We start from the raw sequence: 14495 nt of genomic DNA on the forward strand, positions 1-14495 counted from the left end.
TATCTGAGAGCCACCGTGAATGGGGCCTCTCCAGGATACAATCTGGTTTTGTTCACCACCATACACACCGTCCACTGCCTGGCATGTGGTCAGTGCTCAACAAATAGTTATTGGATGAATGTAATAATGATAATAGCTTATGCATATTGAGAGTTTATTCTTAAACACCAGATGAAACCCTTTGCAATGGCCTGAGAGTTCAGTGCTATTCTTAAAACCATTTCACAGAGAAGGCTATTGAAGTACACAGTGTTGTTGGAGGTGGAACTGGCTGTGACCTTGTGGTCTGACTCTGGAACCTGCTCACTCGCCCTGCTCTGTTCTTGTTGGAATCCCTATATTGACTCTGGAAGGTCGTTGTAAGGTGAGAACATATTCTAATTACCATTTGATAGGTGAAAAAACTGAGACGCAGGCTGAGTGATTGGCTTATGACCACACAGCTAGTTATTGACAGAGAGAAGAACTACCCATAAGATTTTGATTCCTCTCTTCTTGTTCCACTGGGTTGCTGGGTGGGGGAGGATACACCTAGTGGGCTCAGGCACCTGTCAGGAAAGCTTAGAGATGCCTCATACAAGAGCATTGCTCTGACGGCATCTACAGTAAGAGAGGGAAGGATGTAGAACCAGCCTTGCTGCTCTTGCTCTGGGCTCCACAGGGGGTTAGGCCCTTACTGCTCATTTAAAACCCCCAGCAGCTCCAGAATCATGTATGTTCACCCCTGTTTACAAGGGAAGAACCCAAGGCAGAGACAAGCTTGCAGCTGGTTTGGGCACTGGCATCTGTGTTTGACTTTGGAGCCTGTGTCCTCTGTGACACCTCTTTTTCCCGCAGGTTCCACAGCACGGGTGGGCGGTGAAGCTGGGGGATGTTAGGCTGGCAGACCTCCTTTGCACACCTGCAACACCGGTTTGTTTACCTTGTTTCGCATGGTGCATTTAGTTTTAGAAAAGCGTCATTTAGGGAGGGGTGGGCAGGAGGAAAGCAGAACATCTGGGTTCACACACCCCAGTCCCGCAGTATTGACTTGAGAAAAATCTGGCAGCATACCCTCTGCTGTCCCGGGCTCCCTAGACATTGCCTAGAGGGTGAAAGGTAAGTGAAGAGATGACTGCTCTGGTGCCACTGGACGAGGGAAACAGAGTTTGGGAGGTAGCATAGTGCTCTGGGCGAAACTGAGTTCTCTGAAAATTTTCCTCCAATTTTTCTATCCCTGTTTCTAGGCTCATTTTCTTTTTCTGGCCCTATCTCTCTCATCCCTTCATGCCAACCTCAGCTTTGTCCTACTCCAGTCATCTCAGCCCTGTTCTGGAAAATGATGAGTTTTAATCTCCATATTGGTACAATGAGGGGGTTTGGACCCTGGCTGCCTCTGACATGCTATGTCTCAGCCCAGGAACTGTAGGCAGGAGCCAGAGGCCTGGGTCCAAACACTCTGACTGGCTGTGTGACCCAGGACGAGTTCGTTACTCACACTCAAGCTCAGGCTAGCTAGGTATAAAATGTAGATACTAATAGCACTTTTTTCTGTGAGCGAATAAGAGGGTAAATGACACACAAGATGTCACCTGGTTGCTCAGGGCTGGCAGAGCCTAAGTGCTCTCTAAATGCTGCTCAGTGCTAGAAAGAGCCCTTACACTAAGGGGTGTGAAGCCTAAGGAGTGACTCTTCCATAGCTATTTAGACAGAAAGACAAAATCTCAACTGTAGAATTTCAGGCATCGGTAGGCTCGCAAGTAAGAGGCCAGGCGATTAATACCAAACAAACAAACAAACAGTACAATTAAAAAATGGGCAGAGGACCTGAATAGTCATTTCTTCAAAAAGGACATACAGAGATCCAATAGACATATGAAATGATGCTCAACGTCACTAATCATCAGAGAAATGCAAATTGAAACCACAATGAGATATCACTTCACACCTGTCAGAATGGCTATCATCAAAAATTCAATAAACGAGTGTTGGCAAGGATGTGGAGAAGAAGGAATCCTTGAGCACTGCTGGTGGGATTGCAAATTGGTGTAGTTACTAGAGAAAACAGTATGCATGTTCCTCAAAAAAAAAAATTAACCCATTTCCCTTTTTAGAAAAAAAAAGCACTAATTTAATTTTACATAAACATTTTCTTTGAGGCTGAAGCAAATCTGATTGGTTTTCAATGTGAAAATAAAATATAAAAACTGTTCTTGGAGATATTTCTAAACAGAACTTGTCTCTAATCCTAATGTAATAGAAATGCATATGATGATCAGTATTTAATAATTTTTTCTCATGTGGTAAATTTCAAAGCTTAGAACAACACAAAGTGGAAGATCTAGGATTTGACATTTTCAGCAATCAAAAATCACTATATTTTGTAAATGGAAACACCACTACTAGAAACAGAATGCTATAAGTAGAATGGTGTCATCTGTTTCCAAAGACTATCGGTATACTAGAGCGACACAAAAATAATAATAAAAGTGAGATATTTCAGGGCAAACTTTGAAGAGAAGGTTAGGACTGTAATCGGCAAGTCATCTCAGAGTAGACGCTCCAGCTACAAGCACCGCTGGTGAGTATTCTCGTGGCAAATGGGAAATGGGTTAAAAATAGGACCCAGCAATTCTACTTCCGGGTATTTATCCAGAGGAATCTAAAACACTAATTTAAAAGATATATTCACCCTTATATTCACCGTGGCATTATTTACAATAGCCAAGATATGGAATCAACCTAAATGCCCATCAACAGACAATTGGAAAAAGAAATGTGGTACATATATATACAATAGAATATTACTTGGCCATAAAAAAGAATGAAATCTTACTATTTGCGACAACATGGATGGACCTAGAGGGTATTATGATAAGTGAAATAAGTCAGACAGAGAGAAACAAAAACCATGTGATCTTGCTTATCCATGGGATCTAAAGAACAAAAGAAACAAATGAACAAAACAGAAACAACTCATAGATACGGAGAACAAACCGATGGTTGCCAGATGGGAGTTGGGTTGGGGGGCTGGGTGAAAAAGGTGAAAGGGATTAAGAAATATAAATTGGTAGCTACAAAACAGTCACAGGGATGCAGAGTACAGCATAAAGAATATAGTCCATAATATTGTAATAAATATGTACGGTGCCAGGTGAGTACTAGACTAATCGGTGGATCACTCTGTAAATTATATAAATATCTAAGCACTATGTTGTACACCTAAAACTAATTTAAAATAATATTGAATGTCACCTCTGATTGAAAAATAAAAATAAAGAGGCAAAGAGAGATTTTTGGTGTTGCTCAATTCATACTACTGAGCAGCCCTGGCTGGTAACTATGTATAATAATGATGGGTAGCATTTAAGAAGCACTTCCTATCTGCCAGTCACTGTTGGAGTCAAGGCTCAGCCAGCTTCAGCTCATGGCAAATGAGGCCTCTCACCTATTTTTGTAATTCAAGTTTTACGGGAACACAGACACTCTCATTTGTTTACAAATTGTCTGCAATGGCTTTCCCACTACATTGGCAGAGTTCAGCAGCTGCTACAGAGGCTGTCTGGCCTACAAAGCCTAAAACATTTATGATCTGGCCCTTCACAGAAAAAGTTTGCCAACTGCTGTTCTAAGTACTTGGCACACTTAATTTAATATAATCCTTACGTATTCCTAGAAATAAGTGATAGTGCCGTCCCCATTTAAGATGAAAAAACTAAGGCCAGAGAGGTAAAATAACTAGCAATTCAAATCTATGCAGATGCAGAATCTGGGATCATCCCAGCTCCACTGGGTAGGGATTCCTTCCCTGATACGGTTGCCAAACTTACCAAATAAAAATACAGGACACCAGTTAAATTTGAACTTCAGATAAACAACAAATAAAATTTTTAGTATAACTATGTTCCATGAGATATTTGGGATATACTATACTTAAAACTATCCATTGTCTACCTGAAATTCTAATTTAACTGGGCATTCTGTGTTCAACTGGCAATCCCACCAAGGACCCTAGGAAGAAGGAGAGCTCAGCCAGGCAAGTGGTCACAGCCGGCCCTGGAAGAAGCCGGCGTCCCCAGGGCCTGTTCCTGGGAAGGTCTCTTCCCACTGCCAGATCTCTTCCTGAAAAGCTCAGGTGTGGGTCCTCTTACGCATCTCAATCCCTTCAAAAGATGACTAGATAACTTCCACATGGTTCTCTAGGGGTGGGGTGGGAGGGATCTTGAGGCCCACGGCCATGGGCCCTGAAGAGAGAAGAGAAAAGCTCAGGGGAAAGCAGGAAGCTCCTCTCCCCAGTCCAGAGCCAAGAGCCTACCTCCCTTCTCTTAGCATCCTCTGGCATCTTCCTCTCCTTTCTCCTGTCCTCTTGGTCAAAGGCCCCCTTCCTCCTTGAGATTGCACAGGAGTTTAAGAAAGAGGGAAAAAATAAGGCAAGCCAGGGTGGCAGCAATCCAGGGCCAGAAGGGAGTAGGGGGGATAGGGGCAGAAAGAGGGAGAGAGAGAGAGAGGAAGGAGGAGTGAGTGAGAGAGAGAGAGAGAGAGAGAGAGAGGAAGGGAGTAGGGGGGATAGAGGCAGAAAGAGGGAGAGAGGGAGAGGAAGGAGGAGTGAGTGAGAGAGAGAGAGCGAGCGAGAGAGAGAGAGAGATGAGAGGTGGGAAATGGGAGAGGGCCATCTAATTTTTAATAGACTGAGACATAAATGCAACATGATTCACTTTGAACAGGCCACCTGGATTAGATGGAAGTTAATTAAAACAATCCTTCATTTCTCAGCGTTTAAAACTTCTTAAGTCTCACTTGGGGAAGGGTGCGGCAGGACTTTTTATTACTCTTAGATGGTGTTCAGAAGGCCCATAAATACATCTCCTCTTCCTGTGATCCCATTAATCTTGCCGCCTCTCCTGCTCCTCTCTGCCAACAATCAGATCCCAGTAAACAACCTCAAGTGAAATTTGCAACTGTCAGATAAACATTAAAAATGCTTCTCTTGTCCTTTCCCATTGATAGTCCCATTAATATTGTAATGGAACAAAAAGTTATGAAAATGAATGCATGCTGGTTTTGGAAATGAATGATGCTGGCCGCTGCTGGGATATAGACACACATGCATATGGATGGGCTCAGAAGATCATGGATGCTGCCCACATCAACAGCAGGCTACATGCCGAGAGGCCTGGCCACACACTCACCAGGAACCAAGAACAGCACACACAATACTGGGCAAACGTATGTACATACATGTCAGGGTGGGGAGGGCTTGTAAATGGAAAAATGGAATTCCACCCCAGAAAGTCTGTAGACACACACTCACCACCCGGCTTTACACAGAGTAAAATATTACAAGGTTTCCTATTTTATCATTGCTTCTCTCTTCCCTTATCTGTTTGCAGTCAGTAGTTGGGATTCTCTCTATAGATACTCAGATACCCCAATTGATAAGGGTCTCTTGACATTTCTTCCTCATTTATTTTCCATGCAGAGGCCTTTTTAATACACATGCATGCTCTTGTGCGTGTGTGTGTTTATCTGTCTGACGAATGAGGCCTTAAAACCCAAAGGTAAAATACATGGGAACTTTATAAGAAGAAACTTCTTAAGGAATATTTTAGGTCAAAGATTCATATTTGATGCAGGACATAAGTACAAGTTTTATGTATATTTAAGTTCGCTAGGAGAGTATACAATAAAACAACAAACGACCCCTCCCCGCCCCCACGCCCCCCATACTGAAATCTTTGTAGGGGAGTTTGAATAATCACCTCATCAAGGCCTGGCCATAGGCTCCTGGTGGACAAAGATTAATTTCGTTTTTGCTCATCATTTTAACCCAGCCCTCAATGTAGTACGCTTAGTAGAAGCTCAAGAAAGGAGATGCCCAAGAGACAGGAAGGAGAAAGAAAGGAAGTGGGGCAGAAATGATATTTTGCTTCTCCTCTGTAGGGCAGTCTGGCTGCGCCTGTCAACCAGAGGCAGGAGATGGGTTTCAGCATTTTAACATCTGGGAAGGTCAATCTGAAGGTGGAGTGAAGAAGGGGGAGCAGGGCCTGGCCAGTCTTCGGCAGGGGAATAAGCACATTAGAAAGGACTCACCATTTGACGAGCTTCTCTCTGTGTCTCTGGTTTTCACACCCTTTCTTCTAACGTTTCTTTATATTAACTGTCATATCAACATATTACCTAAAAAGTAAAAAAAGTGTCACTGAGAACAAAGCTTCCACAGACCTCCCCCCACCCCTATTCCCGGGATGCTGCGACCCCTACACTTTGGCCTAGTGAATTTTCACTTCCCTTGAGGTCCACTCTAGGAAGCCCCTTTCATCCCTCAGAGTGGGTTAAGTCACCTCACTATGACTTCCCAGAGTCCCCTTCATTACTCTTTGCCAACAGCCAGCATGGATTTCTCCCAGGCTATAAGCTTGACTCACAGTACAAGCTCAACAAATGCTGGTTGATTATTGACTGATAGTGTCATTATTTTTAAAAGGAGGTATATATACACTTTCTAGCCTAACTTGTGAATGCCTAAATTACATCATTTGTAATGTGGTAGCAGAGAGACCACCAGCATCTTAGTCCACAGACCCAATCCTGGGCATGTCCCTGATTCTTAGTGAGACGTAGAGGAATTCATTTAAGCTTTCTGTGCCTCAGTTTCTTGTTCTGTGTCAATACAATGACCTGACATAATGTAACTGCAAGGCAGAGAAACCCAAGTGAAATATCCAAATACCCAATATTAAATCCAATATTATATTAATATACATAACAGTTATGTGTACATTAAAGAGATAGGAAGGATATAAAAAGAATGTGGAATTTCATTAAGTTCTTGCCTAGAAAATAAGACATACAAAACTTGAGGGAAAAAAAAAAAAAGGAAGATCTAATCCTGTAACACCTAATTGAAAGTTGCTGGCTTTCTAGAATGCATGTAACATGGATATGTGGGTACCAGACTTTACCACCACCCCCTTTTGAATTGTGGGGCATCAACATTATAGCAACATAAATAAGATTTAGTATACCCAGAAAGGGGCATGGACTGGGATCCAAGTAGAATCCTGGAGAAATCTCAATCAGTAACCTCAGCTAACTGGATGTCATTACTTTCCAAAGGACATACATTGTTCGACTCTGGGAAAATTGATAATTTAGTAGATAAATGTGTAAGAAAATCAAATTATATTTTAATATAATATTTGATATCCTATACACTTGCAAAGTTTAAGGAATTTTGGCCTTTAGAATAACAACTTTCTAGTCCAATTTAAAACATATAGTTACATAACTGATTTAAGACCTGAGATTTCACATTGTACAGTATTGGGAACATTTAAGAGAAACATACTCATTTTATTAGTTTAATTTCATAGATTTTTAAAGAATTATTTGAGTACTTGGGAAAGTTTTATTGTTAAGTTAGGAAATGGAAGTATTTAAGAAAGAAATAAAATATATTACATTTGCAGTGTAAAATACTGGAAAGTATTTAATGAACTAGGTTTTAAAATGGGGCAAAACGGAATTCAAGGGATCCTTTAAATGATTATTAAAATAAGAATAATAAGATTTGTCAACTGACATAAACAGAATTATAAGATGTGTAAGCTGATCTTACAAGCCAAGGGAGAAATCCTGTCACATGCTACGATATGGATGAACCTTAAGGACATTATGTGACTTGAAATAAGCCAGTCACAAAAAAAGGCAAAAATTGTATGATTCCTCTTATACAAATGTACCTAGAGCAGTCAAACTCATGGAAACAGATAGTAGAATGGTGGTTACCAGGGGCTAGGGGAATGTGGGAAAGGGAAGTTATTCAATGAGTGCGGAGTTTCAGATTCGCACAATAAAAAAGTCTGGAGATCTGATTTCCAACAATGTCAGTCTACTTAATACTAATGAACTATGCATTTTATAAAATGGTTAAGAGTCGAGTTTATGTTATGTGTTATTTTTATCATAGTAAAAACAATGGAAGAAAAAGCCTATGAAGGAATTGGGGGTTTTACTGTATAATTTTAGTTTATTGCACATCAATGGTTAAAATCCTAAATAACTATTTATATAGAAGCTACCCTCCAAAGCACAAAAACTTCACCTCAATAATCTATATAATGGGGATAATCATGTATGACAAAATTGCTGTGAAGGCTATAGAACATAACATTCAGAACACAAGAGGTTCTTTTTAAAGAAAATATAAAAACGAAAAATAAAAAAGAGGTTTCTACAAACCAAATCTAACCAAACAAACAAAACCCAGTCTCTTGGATGAACTTAAGTCACATGCCCATCCCTGAGACAGTCGCTGTGGTCACACGGCAAGATGAGATGTGCTGGTTAGTAACTGTGATTCATTCCCCTCTCCTTCCACTGGGGCTGGGGTGGGGAGCGGCGGTTTCCCAGAGGAAAATAAGGTGCTGTTACCAGAAGAACAGAGGGAGTTTGCAGGACAGACAAATGCACTCGATCCTATGACCATGCCCTTCTCTGTCGCTCGTGTACCTATCTTTAATAATATGGGGCTCATTAGAGCCCCCACACCACACCACCCCTAGCAGCCTCCCTGGTATCTTTTAGGTAATTCCTGCTAATCTTCTCCACTGGAACCCTCTCCGACATCACTTACATAAAAGAGGAAATGAAAAGGCGCGTTTGCTGGGGAGTGAAGGGGGACCTATAAAACACCTCCAGGACTGGCAGCGCCCATGCCTCAGCTGGCAGGCTGTTAATCTACCATTTCACTGTCAAGGCAAAAAGGCCAATATTATGAGTATATGTGATCTTCCAAGGCCAACTGAGCAAATATTTCCTTAACCATAAATTTTTGTTTGTAAATATATATTTATTGCCTATTTGAACAATTGGGCACATAAAACATTGGAGCCCAGAGAAAAGAAACGCTCTTTATCTGAGCATGTTGGGACACAGAGGGAGGAAGATGTACCCAGGCAATTCTAGCAGGAATTAGGGGAATTATGACTGACTGGCTAACAGTTGCTACGTGCCAGTTATTATTCTAAGTACCCTACATGCAGTAATCTACTTAATCCTCACAACAGCCCTTTGGGTTTTATTATCCCCATTTTACAGAGGAGAAAGTCTAGTCTCAGAGTGGCTAAGGGACTTGCCTGGTTATGTGCTTCTAAGTGGCAGAACAACCCGATTCCGGGATCTACGCACACTCTCGCCCATTTGGCTAGATAATTGTGATGATTCTTCATTTGATGCTGAAAATAAGGCTTAGAGAGATTAAGTGACTTGACCGGGCTACACAGCTGACAAATGAAAAAGCTGACTTCAACCGAGGTCCCCTCATGCTAAGCTCTTGACAAGAATGTAAACCCAGGAGTATCGAGTTCTTCAGGGAGGACCAGCCATAAAGATGCCTTCTTTCCACCCATGCTTGATTTGCAAGTCACTCTGCTTCACTCACGAACCCATGTTTTGCCACTAGGGTTCAGCCGTGGCTGATTTTCAGAACCCACAGTGACCAAAAGGAAACCACATTGCTCTTTAGTGGAGTGGTTCTCCGCAGTGGCTTCACTTAGCATCACCTAGGGTGCTTTATAAACTATTGACGCTCAGGCTCCATCTCAGACCAATAAATCAGAATGCCTGGGGGCATCGGTGTTTCACGAAAGCCATCCAGGTGAATTTAATGTATAGACAGGGCCAAGAACTACTGATTTAGCCAACCCCAAACACAAATGGGACCCAGAAGATGCTGCCAAACATTTCTTCACTTTCTCCATTAGCGTCTTTCCTCCCATACAAATTCCGCCCTAGAAGGTCTTCTGGGAGTCTCTTCTTTCCGGCGTGTGTCTTTGTTCTCTTCTCTTACCCACCCCAACTCATCGCTTCCCACCAGACTTCCCGGCTCCATCCTGGGAGACTAAAGTGGATCCTCACAGAAGGAACTCAATTCACCCTTTAGAGTCCTCAGTGTGAAGCAGCTGTACGATGGAAAGGGGTTTCTCTTGTGAATCCTGGCAGGTGAGGATGGGCAGAGATGAAGAGGGAAGAGAACACCATCCTGCTACAAGTACCAACCAAGTGCTGGGAAGGAAAAGTGAAGAGCATCATGAGCAACGACAACAGGACCACTTTCAGCTCTCCTCTTCGCTCTAACTTCTACCCATTAAACCCGACGGCAGCACCTAAGCCACGATCTTAACTTAGCTAGCGGGCACTACTGAAGTCACTGAAAACCTCATCGGCTCCTTTCCTCTGCCCTATCTGTTCACATGCTCTTCCCCATGCATTGATGCTAGTTCCCCACTAACCTCCCACCCCCCACCCCACACTGTGAAGAAATTTTCATACAATCTATAAAAGGCTATGATTTGGGGAAAAATTTTAGAACACAGTAAAAAAATTACACAAGGGTGGGACCTTTGGAAGAGATGTAGAAAATAATTCGATATGCATTTTCTAAGCCTTTACTTGGGATCAGGCACTGTGATGGAAGGAGGACCCTGGATCTGGGCCAGAATATACCATATAGAGCAATAATTCTCAAATACTGTCTTGGAGGCTACCAGTGATCCAGGAGGGTCTTCCAGATAGATTGGTCCCCGAAAGCAGCAAGGACTATGAAATGATAGTACCTATACTTCTGCTTCTAGCACAGATGATAACGTGACACTTCATAGGAATGGTGCCTTTCTTCCCATCTCTCCTTTTAAGCTCCTTTAGCAGTAACTGGAGATCTGGATAAAGATGAGCCATGCAATCTCTTGCTAACTAAAGTAGTCCAGGCCCTGAAGAATCTGGAGACATGTCTGCATTACATCCTCAAGCTAGGTTTTCACAGATTCTTATGAAAACTGCAGGGATTTCTGCCATGTTGCCCGTCTCTCACTTCTAATCCTTCAAAAGACGGAGCTGGAGAAGACGCAGGGCTGAGTTAGGACAGCTTTAGAAAGTCAGGAGATTAAATAAGAGGCATTCGTGTTGTGGGAAAGGATTGAAATCCCTACACCAGAATCTGCAGCTTCTTATATATAATAAGAAACTCAGGGAGCCACTGACACCCTAGCAAGAATTAGTTTATAAGCCATGAAGAGCTTGTTTACATCCCAAGAGTCTGAGAGAAAAGCTCACAGGACAGGTACCCTGGACTTACTGGCCCAGGAAAAACTCAGGTTTGCGAACCAGCTGTTCCAGCAGTTGTGCTGAGGGCTGCCCCACACAAGCTTGAATCAAGGTTATACTCAACATCAGATGGATTTGCCCTGTGTGACCCCAAGAAGTGCGACACATCACACTCTCCTTCCAGTTATCTGTAAAGGGCAGATGGCAGCCTAAAAAAAAATTTCTGTATTTTAACAGGAATCAAAATATTAAGCTGAAGAAGCATCAGCCAGCAAGTCAAAGAAGTTCAGACCCAGTCAAACTTTTGCAGGTATATATTAGTTTCCCAGGGCCGCCATACCAAACTACAACGAACCAAGTGGCTTAGAACATCAGAAATTGATTTTCACAGCTCTGGAGTCGAGAAGTCCAAAATCAAGGGGTCTACAGGGCCATGCTGCCTCTGAAACCTCTAGGGGAGGATCCTTCCTTGTCCCTTCCAGCTTTTTGTAACTCCAGGCATTCCTTGGCCTGTGGCAGCATCCCTGCAACCTCTGCCTCCGGCTTCACGTGGCCTTCTTCCCCATGTATCTGTGCTTTTCCTCTTCTTATAAAGACATTGGTCATATTGGATTAGGGCTCACCCTAATTCAGTACGACCTCAACTTAATTACATCCACAAAGACCTAGCCTCCAAATGAGGTCATATTCATAAGGTCCCAGGGGTTAAAACTTCAACATAACTTTCTGGGGGACACACTTCAACCCATAATACTAGGTCTTCTCAGCCCTGCGACATTTTGGAAGATGAGAAGAGAATCACTTGTCCGCTGAGACGAAGCTCTCTTGGGAAACCTCTCCCAGCCGAGAACTGTGCACCCTACCTCTGCCTCTGCTCCCTCCCGTTTTCTCCTCGTGAAGATCCTTTCCAGTGGGGCCAGTGTCAGGATGTCACAGCTCCTCCCTAGAACTAAAGTCATGGTGATCAGACAGAGGTGAGCCCTGATCCCAAAGCTTCCTCCCTGTAGCTGTACCATTAAATTGTGAGGAAAACGGCTCATGCTCCTCTGAACCTGACTGGCATGGGAGTCAGGGGCCTGGCCAGAATCCTAAATCCATGACTCTCAAGCTGTGAAACGTTGGGCAAGTGACTGAACATCTCTGAGCCTCAGCTTTCTCCTCTATAAAAGGGGACTTCACAGCGCTGTTACAAGGAATAAACGGAAAGGTGCATTTAAGTTGCTTAGCACAGAGTCTAGAATAAAGTAGATGCATTTATTGTTCCTAACAGCACCAAGCTGAGGCACTGGGCCCATCCATCTGCTTCTTCGGCGCCAACTAAGGAGCCCAAAATGGAAAAGACCTTTGAGGCGACGTGCCCAATTTCATCCCTTGCACTAGGGGGAAGAAAGGAAGACAAATAAAATGGCCATTTTAACTTATATCCTCTGCATTAATTTTCACAGTTAACTGCTGAACTGACTAAATTCTTTTCTTTTCTTAAGGACCTTTATAAATTCCATCATTAATAAAATCAGACATTCAATTAGCAGGAAACTCTGATTGGTAACTGATCGTTTCCTCGATATCTTTCTCCTCTCTTTGAGACTCCCTGGCTTGTCCTGGGCTTGGCCCTGCTGATGTTCCATATCCCATTTTTCCCTCTTCTTCCCTCATGCCTGTCAGGGCCCCCAACAAAAGCCAGAGAAGAACACAGGCTGATTCCATTAACCTCTGTCATTGCTTAAATCTCTCTCTTAATTAACATGAGTTAATATGATTAATCAAAATAATGAGACAAACCTATTAAATTAGGGGGGTTTAAATGGCAGAACTCGGCAGAGGTAAAAGCAAGAGGAGGCATCATAAGCACCAAGGTGTGGGGTGAATCCAGAGGTGAGGGAGGCAGGGAGCCCGCGGCCCGCCCGGTCCAGCCCAGTCCAGCCCAGTCCAGCCTTGGCCTGAGGAGAGGATAAGATGGCTTGGAGAAATTGCATTTGGGAACAAGTTCAGTGTTCATGCCCATCTCAGGTAATTCTAACTAGTCTCCATGCTTTTCTGGGGCCTATCCAGAAAAGGATAGGCCCCAGAAAAGCATGGAGACTTCTTCTTAGCCTCCCCAGCTTCGGAATTCTCGGCGGCCCCACCTGGGCGTTAGCTCTCCCTGCTACCTACATCGTCTCCTTCCTGAGGCCAGGCTCTTAGAAATAGCTGCTTTTCCTAAGGCAGAAGGACTCTTGCCAGCTCTGTCCCTCGCAGAGTATGAGAATGGGGGGAGTTATTTTACCTCTCCGAGACCCAGTGAACCTACCTTTAAAAATGGGAATAATATTCCTGAGTTGGAATTCTAACTGCTATAAGAATTCAGAGAGAGGCTATGCGAAAATACCTAGCGAGGTGCCAGGTCCACAGCAGACCCCAGTAAAAGTCCTTCCTTCTTCCCCTGCTATGACGATGATAACACCTTGAGATTCTAAAGTGACTTTTAATTCTAACCATATTTTCACATATATGGTTCTACCAACCATATGATTTTATAGATCAGGTATGGTTTGCTTGTTTTTTATGCCTATAGCACCTGGTCTTCCTAAGTGGTCTCCCATCCAAGTACTAACCGGGCCCAACCTTGCTTAGCTTCCGAGATCAGACAAGATCAGGCAAGTTCAGGGTGGCATGGCCATAGACCATCAGGTATGATTTTGAAGATCAGTGAGGTTTTGCCAGCATTACTTGAGCACCCTTCAGTTGTCAGCCCCTATGCAAGGTTATCCATATCCAACAAGGTAAAGTGACTTATCTGGGACTTCTAGAACCACGTCTCCTAACCCCTAGGCCAATGGGATTTTCACTGCCCCTAACTCCAAGTAACAAGGAATACCCACAATGCTCCCAGGAGCTCCTTTTTCTCCTTGTCATCCCAGGCTGCAGCAGAGTCCACCATAGGCCTGTGGCTCCGAGTTGCACGGCAGGAAGTCCATTCAAAAGAGAACAGTGGCTCTCCAGTGCAGGATATCTGACATCTGACAGATGATTTGGGCTCAGCATTGGAATTTCTTATTCCAGTGAAACAATCATTTTGGTGCCAAATAGTATTACAGGTATTCTTTGCTATCAAAATACTTGCTATTTGAACTCAAGAATTAAATAAAATCCAAAACAAAATTTTAAATAGAGTTAATATCCCTTACTATCTGAACTCTTGATATTTGTTATCCAAAACACAGGAACCAATTAGCTTTGGATAATTCAGCACCCCTTACCATGTAAAATCTCACTCTATGGATTTGGGAACTGGGTAGGTTTGGATAGTGAGGAACTCTACATTCTGTCTCAGAGTGATGAAGAAACAATAGTGACTAATTTAATATGTAAATGATGTGTTGATTTAAGTAAAGGTCAAATTATATTTCTGTACTGGGCCCAAACAAACATAA

The 14495-nt window shown here is 42.9% G+C and overlaps 1 pseudogene; it reads right to left on the bottom strand.

Moving 5' to 3' along the window:
* Positions 1-13627: 13627 nt before the first annotated feature.
* On the bottom strand, positions 13628-13746 carry LOC112473981 (annotated as a pseudogene).
* Between the last annotated feature and the right edge of the window lie 749 nt (positions 13747-14495).

The sequence above is a fragment of the Pteropus alecto genome, unplaced genomic scaffold (assembly GCF_000325575.1).
Source record: "Pteropus alecto unplaced genomic scaffold, ASM32557v1 scaffold8, whole genome shotgun sequence".
Taxonomy (NCBI): Eukaryota; Metazoa; Chordata; class Mammalia; order Chiroptera; family Pteropodidae; genus Pteropus; species Pteropus alecto.